Source organism: Pseudorasbora parva, chromosome 8 (assembly GCF_024679245.1).
Source record: "Pseudorasbora parva isolate DD20220531a chromosome 8, ASM2467924v1, whole genome shotgun sequence".
Taxonomy (NCBI): Eukaryota; Metazoa; Chordata; class Actinopteri; order Cypriniformes; family Gobionidae; genus Pseudorasbora; species Pseudorasbora parva.
The window spans coordinates 12,009,020-12,023,789 of NC_090179.1; the positions used below are offsets into that span (position 1 = coordinate 12,009,020).

Here is a 14,770-nt window from a genome sequence, read left to right on the forward strand (position 1 = left end):
TTTATTTGGTTTAGATCAAATTAATTTAAGTTAAGTTCTGTTTTTTTTTTTTTTTTTTTTTTTTTTTTTTTTTTAATTAACCTAATTTTGTATGTCCCCCTGTATTCAATAATATTGTCCCTTAAAACTCATCCTTGATCACCTAAATTAATTATTTAAAAAAAAAATCGTCATACCTTAAAATACCTTGAATATAACAAAAAAAAAACAACCCCTAGCTTCATTTAGTAAAACTAGATCCATACTCACACCAGCTCAGAGGCCAACTCGGTGAACTTTTACTCAAGTTACTGTTGTAAACGCAGCACAAAGGTATTGCTTTTTACAACGTAGGACACATAATGGTAATTAATATGATTAGTGTCAGAAAATATCTCAGGATCTAGTGGAAAATGCAGAGAAGTCAGTTTTTTTATTAACAGAAATAGTCAAGCAAGAGGGTCAGAATCATGGGTAGAAGATGGTGAATGGCAGGCCTTGCCAGCCAGGAGACTGCAACTTCACAGTGGATCTGCTGATAGATCCGGTGAAGTGATGCAGAGATAATGCAGACATGAACAGGAAGTATAACAAATGGCTCAGAGAACTGGAAACAAAACTGAACAGACTGAAACAGCAATCTTGAGCACCAAAAGATTCTGACAAAAGACAAGCACAAAATATGAGTGATCCAATATGTCTGCTTTAAACGTGAATGTTGTTTTCAAGGCAGTCAGAGGGAGGGCTAGCTGGCTGTAATTGCAAATAAAATGCAGGTGAAAATGGGCAAAGCCCAGAAACCTCTGCAGGGCCTTGTGGGAGACTGGGGTTGGATAATCCACCACAGCCTGAATCTTGTCTGGATCCATGAGACAATGTAAACTAACAAGAAAACAGACTGTGGATGAAAAGCCCATTTTGACCACCTGGTTCCATGGTGCACTGATAACAACTTGCTGCTCAACACTAAGAAAACCAAATAACTCATATCCAATGACCTTACAATCAACAGCTCCACACTCGTCAAGAAGGCTCACCAGCATCAAATACTGATACAATTTTTGAAGATATTGCTCAGCAGTTATTTTTTATAGTCATATGTTCATATTTGCATGGACATCTCATGTTTTTGCCAGCATACATTTTCCTAACAGTCTTAAAATAGTTTCATATCTCCATGACGGAGACGCTCCGCCCCCCACACAAGCCCCGCCCACGGTTAATCGATTACTCGTTTGTGAGACCTATCGATGATCGAAATAAAAAAATTTACAAAAATGCCCATCCCTACTACGGTCCATTTCCCGATAGGTGGGAAGCCAGGGGAGGATGAAGAAGTCTTGTGGGTGGTGGTGAAGACTGGCTTCGGCATCTTGGCAAGTGCGAGCCTGTTTGAGCCAATATCATCCAACTGCGGCCACAAATGGGCGTTATCGTGCTGGTGAGGGTTACCATTTTCACAGACTGGAACGCCTCCTTCTTCTTTTTCGCCTCTTCTGCTGAACTGCTAGCTGTCAACATCCGGATTAATATGTTCAACATTAACTACTTCTGTTTCAAAATAAGATCTAGCATCTTGCAAAATGACATCATGACTTTGCACAAACATACACGCCACTTTCTAAAGCCAAGTAGCGTGTTATCTGTGCGCATTTTGAGCTCTCTGTGTGTGATTCCGCATGAATCTGTCCATCATCCAACGGTCCATCATCCCTGCATGTGATTCCGCGTGTATGTCTACGCTGAAACTAATCATTATGTGTGTTTGTGTGTGTGTCTCTCTGTGTGTTTGTGTGTCCACAATGTAAATGGATTCATAAACATACTAAATTATGTTTTTTTGAAAATGTAAAAACGCAGAATGTTTCTTGTGATGGGTAGGTTTAGGGATCAGACAGGGATTTGACATGGCCAAATGAAATGTTTAGAATCGGTTGCAGGGCATTTCCATTGAACTGGTTTGGGGGGGGGGGGAATCATGCATATGACATCATACCCATGTGCCTTGAGAAACTCATTGCGATTGGTCGATGAGACGCTACCAGGAAAGCCCAATAGGCGTTCTTGTTTCATAACGGGAATGTCCAAGCCGCAGCTGGACCCTTCCCGTTCAAGCGGGCATGTGGCCGCATGAAGAATCCTGGGTCTACAACAGCGATTTCAACCCGATACACTAATTATCTAGAACCTGCTGTTGTCCCTAACACATGATTGTGTAAAGCGAGTTTCGTATAAGTAACAATACCAACACACAAAACATGCTCTCTTTATAAACAATTTAGACAATGAACAGGGAGAAAATGGAGTACTCACCAGGATTTTCATTGGCTTTACATCTCTGATATACCTGCTTGTTGAAACTATCCTAACTAGTCTTCAAAGGACTGCCGGGCTCGAGGCAACTTGAAACACTAAACCTCGTAACACCCTTTCTCCAAATTAGTTGTATGACAACTCTACACGAGAAGCGAACCCCCATCCAGGATTTCCTTTTAACACTTTCTTCCGATTTCGAGCCGAATTCTGACCTGTGCGACTCTTTTTTGGGTCGCGCCAATTTTCAGGTTTATCGTGCGTCGTTTGTTGTGAAGTGTTTGTGCAGTGTACAGGGGGAAACGAGAGGCGACAAACCTCTCCCAATCGGGAATCGGATAGAAAATAGTCGAGAAGGATCATCAGAATCGTGGCTAGGAGATGATTGATGGCAGGCCTTGCTGGCAAGGGAATGGGAATTCCAGTGAAGTGATGCGCAGATACAATCCAGACACAAACAGGAAGTGAAACAAATGGCTCAGAGTTATGGAAACAAAACTGAACGGGGAGATGTCATGATTCTGTGTTGTTTTGTTATCTGGGAAGGTAGTTTGTGACGTCAGAATCACCGGCGATATCAAATCACATTTTTGAGGCGGTCTTTGGTTCACTGAACTTTTAAGGAGAAAATAGTTAGCAATGGTGTTGACTTAAAAATTTGCATATGGTTTGTCAAAAAGCATATTAAAAACACCACACAGACATATAAATAAAATGCAAACCTTAATTTTCACCACAGGGAGTCTTTAAATCATTGTGTTATTTTCAAACAAGTAATGTAATTTACCATTATACAAAATGTATATAATGAACCACTAAGAAAAAACTAGGTGTCAGTACTGAGCATAGAACTTTAAGTGTCCACAGCCTAAGCACAAGTACAACTCTTCAGCCAAGCGTTCATTCGTGGAGCTAGGTGACGGAGGCCTCCTGTCAGAATCAAAGTTCCCTCATGGGATTTAACCGTAGTCCTTGAGGGACTAGTCAACAACCATTTAAACCGCAACCAATCAGTGCTGTTCAAGCTTCTGACTCTAAAGATGGTTTTCCTTATGGCTATCACATAACTAAAGAGACTTTGCGCCTGGGCTGGTTAAGGCTATTCTGCACCCTCACCCTGACTATCTTCCAAAAGTTATATTGACGACCATGCAGCCATTCACTTTGACGGAGCATGAGACATTTTTAGTTTGTGCTCTTTAGGTTTATATCCACTGCACTAGCCAGTGCTGGTGGACATACAGTAGCTGTTAATTTGTGAGCTTCACCTTGTCAGGTTCAAAAGTGTCCACTCAACTGAGATTGCCCTGCAATTGGTTACTGAAGCACTGAGACTGGCAAAATCAGCTTCCAAATCCACAGTACTTATCTCGCTGGATCTGTATGCTTCTTTTAACACAGTTAACCACCAGATCCTCCTGTCAACTCTCAAAAAGACTGGCATCTCAGGAACTGCTCTCCAGTGGTTCAAGTCTCACTTCTCATGTAGATCTTTTAGGGTGTCACGGAGAGGTGAAGTGTCTAATTCACAACAGCTTGCTACTGGGGTTCCCCAGGGCTCAGTTGCTGGACCGCTTCTCTTATCCATTTAAATGTCATCATTAGGATCTGTTATTCAAAAACATAGCTTTTCCTATTACAGCTATGCTGATGACACTCAAGTCTACTTCTTATTTCAACCCCATGGTCATACAGTTGGTGTTCGTTTCGCTGCCTGCCTGACAGACATTTCTTTGCTGGATGAAGGAGCATCACCTTCAACTCAATCTTGCAAAAACAGAACTGCTTGTGGTCTCAACTAATCCAGCACTTCATCAAAAAATTTCCACTCAGCTAGGTTCATCAACCATAACTCCGTCCAGGACAGCCAGTAACCTTGGAGTTGTGATTGATGACCAGTTAAACTCCACTGACCACATTATTGCTACAGCTCAGTCCTGCAGATTTGTTATACAACATTAGGAAGATTAGACCCTTCCTATCAGAGCAGGCCACAAAACTCCTGGTCCAAGCTCTTATTCTCTCCAGATTGGACTACTGTAATTCTCTTCTAGCGGGCTTTCTGGCATGCACTAAAAAACCCTTGCATCTGAAGTTTATGTCTAAAGCACCCCTTGTGTTTGTGCACACACACTACACAAACTTTAGGAGTCCAGGCACTTCCAGTCTGTTGGTGTTGGTTCCCCATAGCGCTTAGAATCAATCGCAGCATTAACTGTAGCTTTTTGAAAGATAATGTATTGGGATTGTGTAAAGTTCTTTTCAGAAATATTGTAAGCATAATAATTACATTAAATATATTATAGAAGAGTACAGAATAAATCCTAAACTGAAGAAAACATATCTTATGTTCAAACAACATGAAATATAAAGATGTCCCATTTTCCATTTTGCTCTTTCATTGACCTGAAGAAGAAAGCATACAACGTTTCTAAGACTTTTTAAGCATTTCTAAACAAAAAACAAAACAAGAAAATAATGAATTTTAAACACATATGAATTATCAATGAACATCAGGCAACTTTTTTCTATAGCTTAAAACACACATTACATACCTTGTGGATGCACCTTGAAATGAGCACTGTTGCTCGTTTAATGTGCAAGAAAAATGTGTTTAATAAGAACTGTGTTTTATCATAATGCTAATGTTCTTATAGCACAGACCTATTCAAATAGCGGCCCGGGGGCAAATTTGGCCCGATTGAAATTTATTCTGGCCCGCGGCAGATTTAATAAAAAATAAATTTAAAAAAATCTACGAATTTGCTAAATCTGGCGCACAGACAAGAGGAAAGATTCTAGAGCAGAGCGGATCGTCTCCATGGTGACAAACACTCATTCTCGCTGATTCGATGTTCTCACGCTGCCTATAACACCTAATGCATCTAACATGGCGTTGTCCAAGCCAAAGCGCAAAGTTGACAGAGAAAATCGTAAGTTTCAGAGTTAATGGGCGGAGAAGTACTTATTTACTGTGCCAACTACGGCAAGCAAGCGAGGGACCGAAAGACCTGTGTGTTTACTGTGCAACGAATCCGTGGCTGTGGCCAAAGAATATAATGTGAAGAGACATTTTACTACAAAACATTTGTCTTTTTCTGCGCAGTACCAAGAGGGCTCAGTGGAGAGACAACGTAGAATAGACAGACTGGTAACTTCTTTTGAGCAAAGTCAGCGTGCAATTGGCGGGTTTTGTACCGAACAAAAGAGAGCTTTCATTGCCTCTCTACGAGTGGCATGGATACTCACAAGAAAAAAAGAGGCCCTTCACAGAGGCAGAGACTATTAAAGACTGCATGCTGGCGGTTGTTGACGAAATGATTGTTGACCAAAAAATGAAAGACCATGTGTCCTCATCTGTTAAAAAAGTACCACTGTCAGACACCTCAGCTCTGCGTCGAGTGGATCTACTAGCAAAGGATGTATTTGATAAACTACTGGAAAACATCCACAAAACGGAGCTGATGTCAATTGCTATTGACGAATCGACAGATACAACTGACGTTTCCCAGATGTGTGTTTATGTAAGATTTTACGATGGAGTTCGCTTTCGTGAGGAGCTTCTGGGACTCATTCCACTGGAGGGACATACAACAGGTGAAGTGCTGTTTCAAAATGTAGTCGGGTTTTTCAGTAAGCATAAACTGTATTTACAAAAGGTTTGCTTGCTGGTAACGGATGGAGCACCAGCTATGCTCGGAAGAGTGCAAGGACTAGCAGCCAGACTGTCAGCTGTGGCACCTCAAATGCAGTTTTTACACTGCATTATTCACGAGTCTGTCTTGTGCGCGAAGCTCAGCGGTGAATTAAAAAACACCATGGACAAGGTCACAGGCATTGTCAACTTTATCCGCTCAACTTCAAGCCTTCAGCACCGTTTTTTCCGTCTGTTGCTTGAAGAGACTTCTGCTGAGCACGCTGACTTTTCATTGCGATGTCAGGTGGCTCAGTAAAGGAAAAGTTTTGGATCGTTTTTGTGATCTCCGCAGTGAGATTATTTCTTTCTTTCGCACATGTAAACACAAACGAGCGGCTCATTTCTTGGAGCACATGCTTGATACACAGTTCATGACACAAGTTAATTTCCTCTGTGACATATTTGGACATCTAAACTCACTAAATTCAGAGTTACAGGGGTGAGAGAAATGTATTGCGGATTTGGTTGAGAGATTGTGTGCTTTCAAAGTAAAGCTGAATGTATTTGTGTCTGACCTAGCCACAAACAAGTTGATGCACTTTACACACCTTCATACATTTTTGAGCAGTACACCAGGAGCACAAGTCATGCCAAAGCTGACCGAAAACTTCAGTGACAGATTTCAGGGCTTTAGTCTCCCTATGGAGGTTATGCAGTTTACTCGCGATCCATTCTCAATAAACCATGACTCAAACTTCATTGCAAAAGCTAAAGAGCTCATGCCTAACATTGATGAGAGTACTCTTCAGCTAGAAATTAAGGGTCTTCACTTGCTTTAAAACTGCACTTGCTGTCACGGTTTATGAATGCATTGTTTCCTGCTTGTCTCATGTCTGTGTTTTGTGTGTGTGAGTGGGCGTGGCTGATACTCATTGTTTGATCAGAGGCTCAGCTGATCGTTATTACAGCACCAGCTGCAGCTAATCACTCTCACCTACATATACTCATCCGTTTCTCATCTCCATTGTCAGATCGTTGTTGATGTCTTCTGTGCTGTGTGTCTCCCGGTCCTGTTTGGCGTTCCAGTCTCGTGCTTCTTGTTCCTGCTCGGTGTTCCAGTGGATTATGCTCTTTCTGGATTCCAACTGCACCTGCACCTGCACCTGATCACAACGACTCACCATTCTCATCTGTTCTGTGTGTTGACCGTCTTAGTCCCTGCGCCACCTGACGTCATCTGTGTCTGTTCTTCTTTTTACTGTTGACAATAAATGAGCTTACTTGCATTTGCTTCCTGTATTCAGTCATGACAGAACGATCTGACCCAGCTATGGAAGCAGCGAGTAATCCATCTACAGCGCTTGAGGACTTTGTTAACTGCAGTATTCGTCGTATGGATTCCCAGGAGAAGAATCTTAATGACACGGGTCGCGCAGTCCAGGCCCTGGTGGCGCAGGTGTCCGAGCTCACCCAGCAATTTCAACTTCTGCGAGCTCCCACTGCGCCGCCCACACCGGCCGTTCCCCCCACACCACCAGAGAACCCTTCCCAGTCCGAGCCACGTCTACCAGTTCCTGAGGCATATTCAGGTGAACCCAGTTACTGCAGAGCATTTCTAACACGGTGTTCCATGCATTTTTCTCTTCAACCCAGGACCTTCAACAGTGAACGAGCCAAGGTGGCATTTGTCCTGACGCTGTTGACTGGGAGAGCGGCGTTATGGGGAACGGCGGTGTGGGAGAACCAAGATCCGTGCTGCGCCTCGTTCCAGACACTCTCCGCTGAGATGAAACGAGTATTTGATCGGGCTGTCGCCGGGAGAGAGGCGGCCAGAATACTTGTGGATCTTCGTCAGGGAGAGAGATCAGTTTCTGACTTTTCCATTGAGTTCAGAACATTAGCAGCAGAGTGTCAATGGAACGAGGAGGCGCAGTGGGACGTTTTCCTGCATGGGTTGGCTGACCGCGTCCAGAGGGAGATTTACGCCTTGGACCTTCCGACATCACTTAATGGACTTATCGAGCTGGCTCTAAGAGTGGATGCTCGACTGTCCAGAGTCGAGCGACGGACCCTGCCCAGCCGCTTCCCTGGAGGAGCTGAGGGTCCACGTTTCAGCGGCGGGGACGCGGTCAGTCCAGTCTACGATCACGAACCCATGCAGGTGGGGCGAGCTCGGCTTTCCCGGGAGGAGAGGGAGAGGCGGAGATCTCAAGGCCTTTGCCTCTACTGCGGGGGAGCGGGCCATTACGCTTACAACTGTCCGGTAAAAGGCCAAGCCCGATAGTAAGTATGAGGCTACTATCGGGTGGGATCTCCGCCGAGAAGACCTCATCCACATCTACACTCCTCCCGGTAAGACTGAGATGGTCAACCAACACCCACGACTGTCAGGCACTTCTGGACTCCGGGGCTGAAGGTAACTTCATGGATCACACATTTGCACACAAGCTTCAGATTCCACTCAGACCCCTCACTAACAAGATCGCTGTACATGCCCTTAACGATCAAGAACTTCCCACCATTTCGCTCACCACTGGAGAGATTACCCTCATCACGTCAGGCAACCACTCTGAGATTATCTCCTTTTATATTCTGGACTCTCCTCTCGCACCCATCGTTCTTGGTCACCCCTGGCTCATCCATCACAACCCTAGAGTGGACTGGCATCAGAAAGAGATCTTGGCGTGGAGCAATAAATGTCATGAGTCCTGTCTTGTGTCTGCATGTCCGTCTGTTTCTGTCTCTGTCTTTCAGGAGGAAGCAGTGGATTTGTCTAACGTGCCCGCAGAGTACCGCGACCTGAAGGAGGTGTTCAGTAAGTCTCGGGCTGCTTCTCTCCCTCCGCATCGTCCCTATGACTGTGCCATAGATTTACTGCCAGGTAAATCTCCGCCTAAAGGCAAGTTATATTCACTTTCTGCTCCAGAAAGGGAGGCTATGGAGAAATATATTTCTGATTCACTGGCAACAGGGTTCATCCGCCATTCCTCTTCTCCAGCGGGGGCGGGGTTCTTTTTTGTGGGGAAGAAGGACGGATCTCTGCGACCTTGTATTGATTACCGGGGGCTGAACAACATCACGGTAAAGAATACTTACCCTTTACCGTTGATGTCTTCAGCTTTCGAGAGGTTGCAGGGAGCGTCGATTTTCACAAAATTGGATTTACGAAACGCTTATCATTTGGTCCGCATTAGGGAGGGGGATGAATGGAAGACCACTTTTAACACCCCCAGGGGGCACTTTGAATATTTGGTCATGCCTTTCGGCCTGTCCAACTCCCCAGCGGTCTTCCAGGCACTCGTCAATGACGTGCTGCGAGATATGGTCGATCAGTTCATATATGTCTACCTGGATGACATATTGATTTTTTTTGCTCTTCTCTCCAGGAACACGTGCAGCACGTTCGACGAGTGCTTCAGAGGTTGCTAGTGAATGGGCTTTTTGTCAAGGCGGAGAAATGCGCTTTTCATGCACAGTCTGTTCCTTTCCTGGGGTATATCGTTTCGACTGAGGGAATGCGTATGGATCCCGAAAAGGTTAAGGCTGTGGTAGATTGGCCAAGTCCAGATTCCCGTAAGGCCCTACAGAGGTTTCTGGGATTCGCCAATTTCTACCGGCGTTTTATTCGCAACTTCAGCCAACTAGCCGCACCTCTGATCGCTTTGACCTCCCCCAGAACTGCATTCAGGTGGTCAAACACAGTCGAGGCTGTGTTTGTCAAACTGAAAGGTTGCTTTGTTTCAGCCCCCATTTTAATCGCCCCTGATCCATCACGTCAGTTTGTGGTGGAGGTCGATGCGTCAGAGGTGGGGGTAGGTGCGGTGTTGTCCCAACGTTCTCCCACAGACGACAAGATGCACCCTTGCGCGTTTTTTTCCCATCGTTTATCCTCTGCCGAACGGAATTATGACATTGGTAACAGAGAGTTGTTGGCAGTCAAGTTAGCATTGGAGGAATGGCGCCACTGGTTAGAAGGCTCGGGGGTGCCTTTTATCGTTTGGACTGATCACAAGAACTTGGAATACATTAGAACTGCTAAAAGATTGAACTCCAGGCAGGCTCTGTGGGCACTTTTTTTCGGTCGTTTTGATTTTACTCTCTCGTACCGCCCGGGTTCCAAGAACATCAAACCCGATTCTTTATCGCGCATTTTTGACCGTTCCGAACGCCCGTCTACTCCCGAGTGCATTTTACCCTAGTTGTCTCCACACTCACATGGGAGGTCGAATCGAAGGTAAAGAAGGCCTTAGAAGGGGTAACGCCTCCGTCCGGTTGCCCACCGAATCGGTTATTTGTGCCGGAGGAATTGCGGTCCAACGTTATTCAGTGGGGGCATTGTTCTAATGTGGCTTGTCATCCAGGAGTCAGACGAACTCAATTTTTGGTCAAGCAACGATTCTGGTGGCCACTTATGGCTCGAGACGTTCACAGTTTTGTTTTGGCTTATTCAGTTTGTGCCACTGGTAAGACTTCCAATCGACCCCCTGATGGGTTACTTCAACCGCTGTCTGTCCCTTCGAGACCCTGGTCCCATATAGCGCTAGATTTTATCACCGCCCTTCCGCTCTCTCAAGGTTACACGGTGGTTTTAACCGTGGTGGACAGGTTCTCGAAGGCGGCTCATTTCATTCCCTTGCCCAAATTACCTTCAGCCAAGGAGACAGCGTTGATAGTCATTAATCACGTCTTTCGCTTACATGGCCTCCCGACGGACGTGGTTTCCGACAGAGGACCCCAATTTGAGTCCAAATTTTGGCAAGAATTTTGTAGGTTACTGGGAGCGACTGTCAGTCTGTCCTCAGGGTTTCACCCCCAGAGCAATGGCCAAACTGAAAGAGCCAACCAAGATTTGGAGAGAGCGTTGCGATGTCTGGTCTCTAAGAATCCTTCCTTGTGGAGCCAGCAACTGTCTATGGTGGAGTACGCCCACAATACGTTACCAGTGTCATCCACGGGCCTATCTCCGTTTGAGTGTAGTGTAGGTTACCAGCCACCTATTTTTCCTAGTCTGGAACCCGAGGTCGCGGTCCCCTCTGCTCACGCCTTTATCCAGAGGTGTCACCGCACCTGGACTAGAGCCCGTGAGACTCTGCTCCAGGTGAGGGAGCGCACCAAGGCCAAGGCCGATCGCCACCGGTCAAGGCCTCCCGTATACGTCGTTGGTCAAAAGGTGTGGCTTTCTACCAAGAACATTCCTCTCCGCTCCGTTTCTAATAAGCTTGCTCCTAAATTTATTGGTCCGTTTACTGTCACCAAGATCATTAGTCCGGTGGCAGTCCGCCTCAAACTCCCTCCTGCGTACGGGAGGATTCATCCCGTCTTCCACGTATCCAAAGTAAAACCTGTGTTTCATTCTCATATTAATCCGCCAGTCCCGGTTCCTCCCCCGCCGCGACTCGTAGATGGGGAACCCACTTATTCGGTCAATCGCATTCTGGACTCTAGGCGGAGGGGACGCGGGTTCCAGTACTTGGTGGACTGGGAAGGTTACGGTCCAGAGGAGAGAAGTTGGGTACCTGCTAGAGACATTCTGGATCACTCCCTTATCGATGATTACAATCGACAGGTAAGGGAGTCTGGGAACGCCAGGAGGCGTTCCTAGGAGGAGGGGTACTGTCACGGTTTATGAATGCATTGTTTCCTGCTTGTCTCATGTCTGTGTTATGTGTGTGTGAGTGGGCGTGGCTGATACTCATTGTTTGATCAGAGGCTCAGCTGATCGTTATTACAGCACCAGCTGCAGCTAATCACTCTCACCTACATATACTCATCCGTTTCTCATCTCCATTGTCAGATCGTTGTTGATGTCTTCTGTGCTGTGTGTCTCCCGGTCCTGTTTGGCGTTCCAGTCTCGTGCTTCTTGTTCCTGCTCGGTGTTCCTGTGGATTATGCTCTTTCTGGATTCCAACTGCACCTGCACCTGCACCTGATCACAACGACTCACCATTCTCATCTGTTCTGTGTGTTGACCGTCTTAGTCCCTGCGCCACCCGACGTCATCTGTGTCTGTTCTTCGTTTTACTGTTGACAATAAATGAGCTTACTTGCATTTGCTTCCTGTATTCAGTCATGACACTTGCAGTCTGAAGGTCCAATCAACTTTTAGTGTAACCATATTAGCTGGGCTAAATACCCCACAATTAAGAGAGTGTCTGTGCTGATACTGACAATGTTTGGATCCACCTACACATGCAAGTCTAGCTCTTCTCATATGAATGCAATCAATACAAAGGCAAGTAGCTACATGAGCAATGAGAAGTTATCCCAGTGCCTGAGAATTGCACTTACCACATACGAGCCAGATTATGATAAAATGGCAAAAGCAAATCGTTGTCACTTCTCCCACTGAGTCACATACTCTCACTGATAAATAAGGTAAACTAAATGAGGAAAAAATATATTCTTGTTATTAGTTAGTTTTCATCAAGAGTATGTTTGCAGCACATTGCTAGCAGATTTGTACTTACTGTACATTTTAAATGTTTTTTCTAGTTTTAAAATGTGTACTCACTGTCTGAAAGATATACTTCAGGGATATTTGAATGTTATTTCCCCAAATAAGATTTGATACTTGAAACTGCAGTTGCAGTTTTGCACTTATGACAGCTTTATTTTGATTGTTTGATTTGTATGAAATTATTTTATGAAAATATTTTTTTATGAAAATATTTTATGATTTTACGTCCAATATATAAGCTGTTACTTATGTTTACTGTTTTAAGGGTCTGAAAGATATACTTCAGGGATATTTGAATGTTGTTATTTCCCCAAATAAGATTTGATACTTGAAACTGCAGTTGGAGTTTTGCGCTTATGACAGCTTTATTTTGATTGTTTGATTTTTATGAAATTATTTTATGAAATTATTTTTTTAATGAAATTATCTTATGTCCAATATATAAGCTGTTACTTATGTTTACTGTTTTAGGGGTAAAAGCTGTGTCTCTATGCCTCAGTATTTGCAGTTTTGCACTTTGTTGTAGGCCTAATCAATACAAGATGAATGCATTGAAATAATAAAGGAAACCAAAAGAATAATGTACCTTATTTTATTTAATATATTATGTACCCTATATAGTATATTTTAATTTCCTTTAGCTGATATCAATTTGTCCGTCTGGCCCTCACAAATTTTGGAATTTCCTAGTTTGGCCCCCCTGCAAATGTATTTGAATAGCCCTGTTATAGCATCTAACACATCATCTCTGGAGGCATCTTTTTTCATAAATGACACAAACCTCTTTTAACCTTTTGTCTTTTTCATTTTAGTTCTTTATTCATGTTTAGTTTATGTATTTGCTGATTCATTATTTCACATTGGCAAAAACACAATTTATACATGTACATATTACAAAAGAGCTGACATTTAGTTTTTCAAAGATTCATTTATCCCTCTCTCTCGAAAACGTCTCGGTTATGTATTTAACCTTAGGGTGCTTTCACACCTACCTTGTTTGGTCCGGATTTTCGGACTTTTCAGTTTGGTACGAACCAAAATTACAGGTGTGAAACCTCCCTCGGACCATGGTCCGGACCAAACAGACGAAATTTGGTCCGACGAAAAGAGGTAGTCTCGGTCCGGACCAAACAGAACAAAGGTTCGGTTCGTTTCTTGTGTGAAAGCATTTTCTATATAGTTCGGACTTTCAGACCATTTACAGGAAGTTCTGGTGTAGGATTAGTGAAAAAACACAGATTAAACTCACAGCACATGTGAGCAGCAGTGATGGAGCGCGCAGCATTTTAAACCGAACCGCTTGTGTACTCATGTCAGCTCGCGTGAACAGCGTGCTCTGCTTGACTATATGAGTTTCGGTTTATTTATGAGACCGCTCCAGTTCATGTGCAACGCAAATGATCACTTCGTCACGGGATTTTATATTATTTATTTAAGCTTATTTATTAAATTCAGGCAAACGATGAAACATTTATTAAAATTAAGATATAAAATAAAGCTTTCTACAAAACAAATCTTAATGAAGTGGTCAAAATTATTTCTGACTCGATGTCTTTGACATATATTGCACATCTGTGCACGTTTCATAATCAATATAGCCTAGATGAAATTTAAAAATAACATTATAATATTTAAACATAACTATAAAATAAAACACATTGTTTGGCTAAAAAGCCTATCTTCTAGGAGATTCTCCTTTCATGTCGGCGCCGATAAAATGTTTGCATAACGAGGACGTTCATTTGGTGAATTTGCCTCGAGTAGCCTATAGTTGGTGCTGCAGATAGTAATGCCATAATATTAACAGTATTGGCAACGATGCGTCTGTTCATTCATTCTTGTCAAAGTTAGCCGCTGAATTGACTACACACTGACATCAGACGCACGTCCGCTAACAAACCAATCAATGTTAAGATGCAGCCCACATAGATGATGACGACAGGACGCCAGTGCGTCATGTAAAGTTCTTTGGTGCGCTGAGATAACTGCAATGTGAAAGCAAACCAAAAAGAACCAAATGTCCAAACACAAACTTTGGTTCGGACCTTGGTGCGGACTTTCAGGTGTGAAAACGCCCTTAGTTCCCTGAAGAGGGACGATGCATCGAAACGCTGTGAGAACGCCTCTGCGTGATTGCATCATGAAGCACGTGTCGATTCAGTCCAATCGAAAGACAGAACGCCATAGGCGGGTGACGTCATAGACCCGGAAATTAGAAAGCACCCACGAACACAAACAGAAACTAGCTTCGGAAAGCCTGAAGTAAGTGATCACGGGCATGCAGGGAGTATAGCAGGGTGACTTCAGGGAACTAAGGTTACATACATAACCGAGACGTTCCCGTTCAGGGAACTTAAGCTGCGTCGAAGCTGTGAGTACGCAAT

The 14,770-nt window shown here is 43.9% G+C and overlaps 1 protein-coding gene across 1 annotated transcript in view; it reads left to right on the plus strand.

Moving 5' to 3' along the window:
* lipt2 (lipoyl(octanoyl) transferase 2) overlaps positions 1-14,770 on the plus strand; it is a 571,631-nt gene that overhangs the window by 64,481 nt on the left and 492,380 nt on the right. The window lies entirely within an intron of this gene.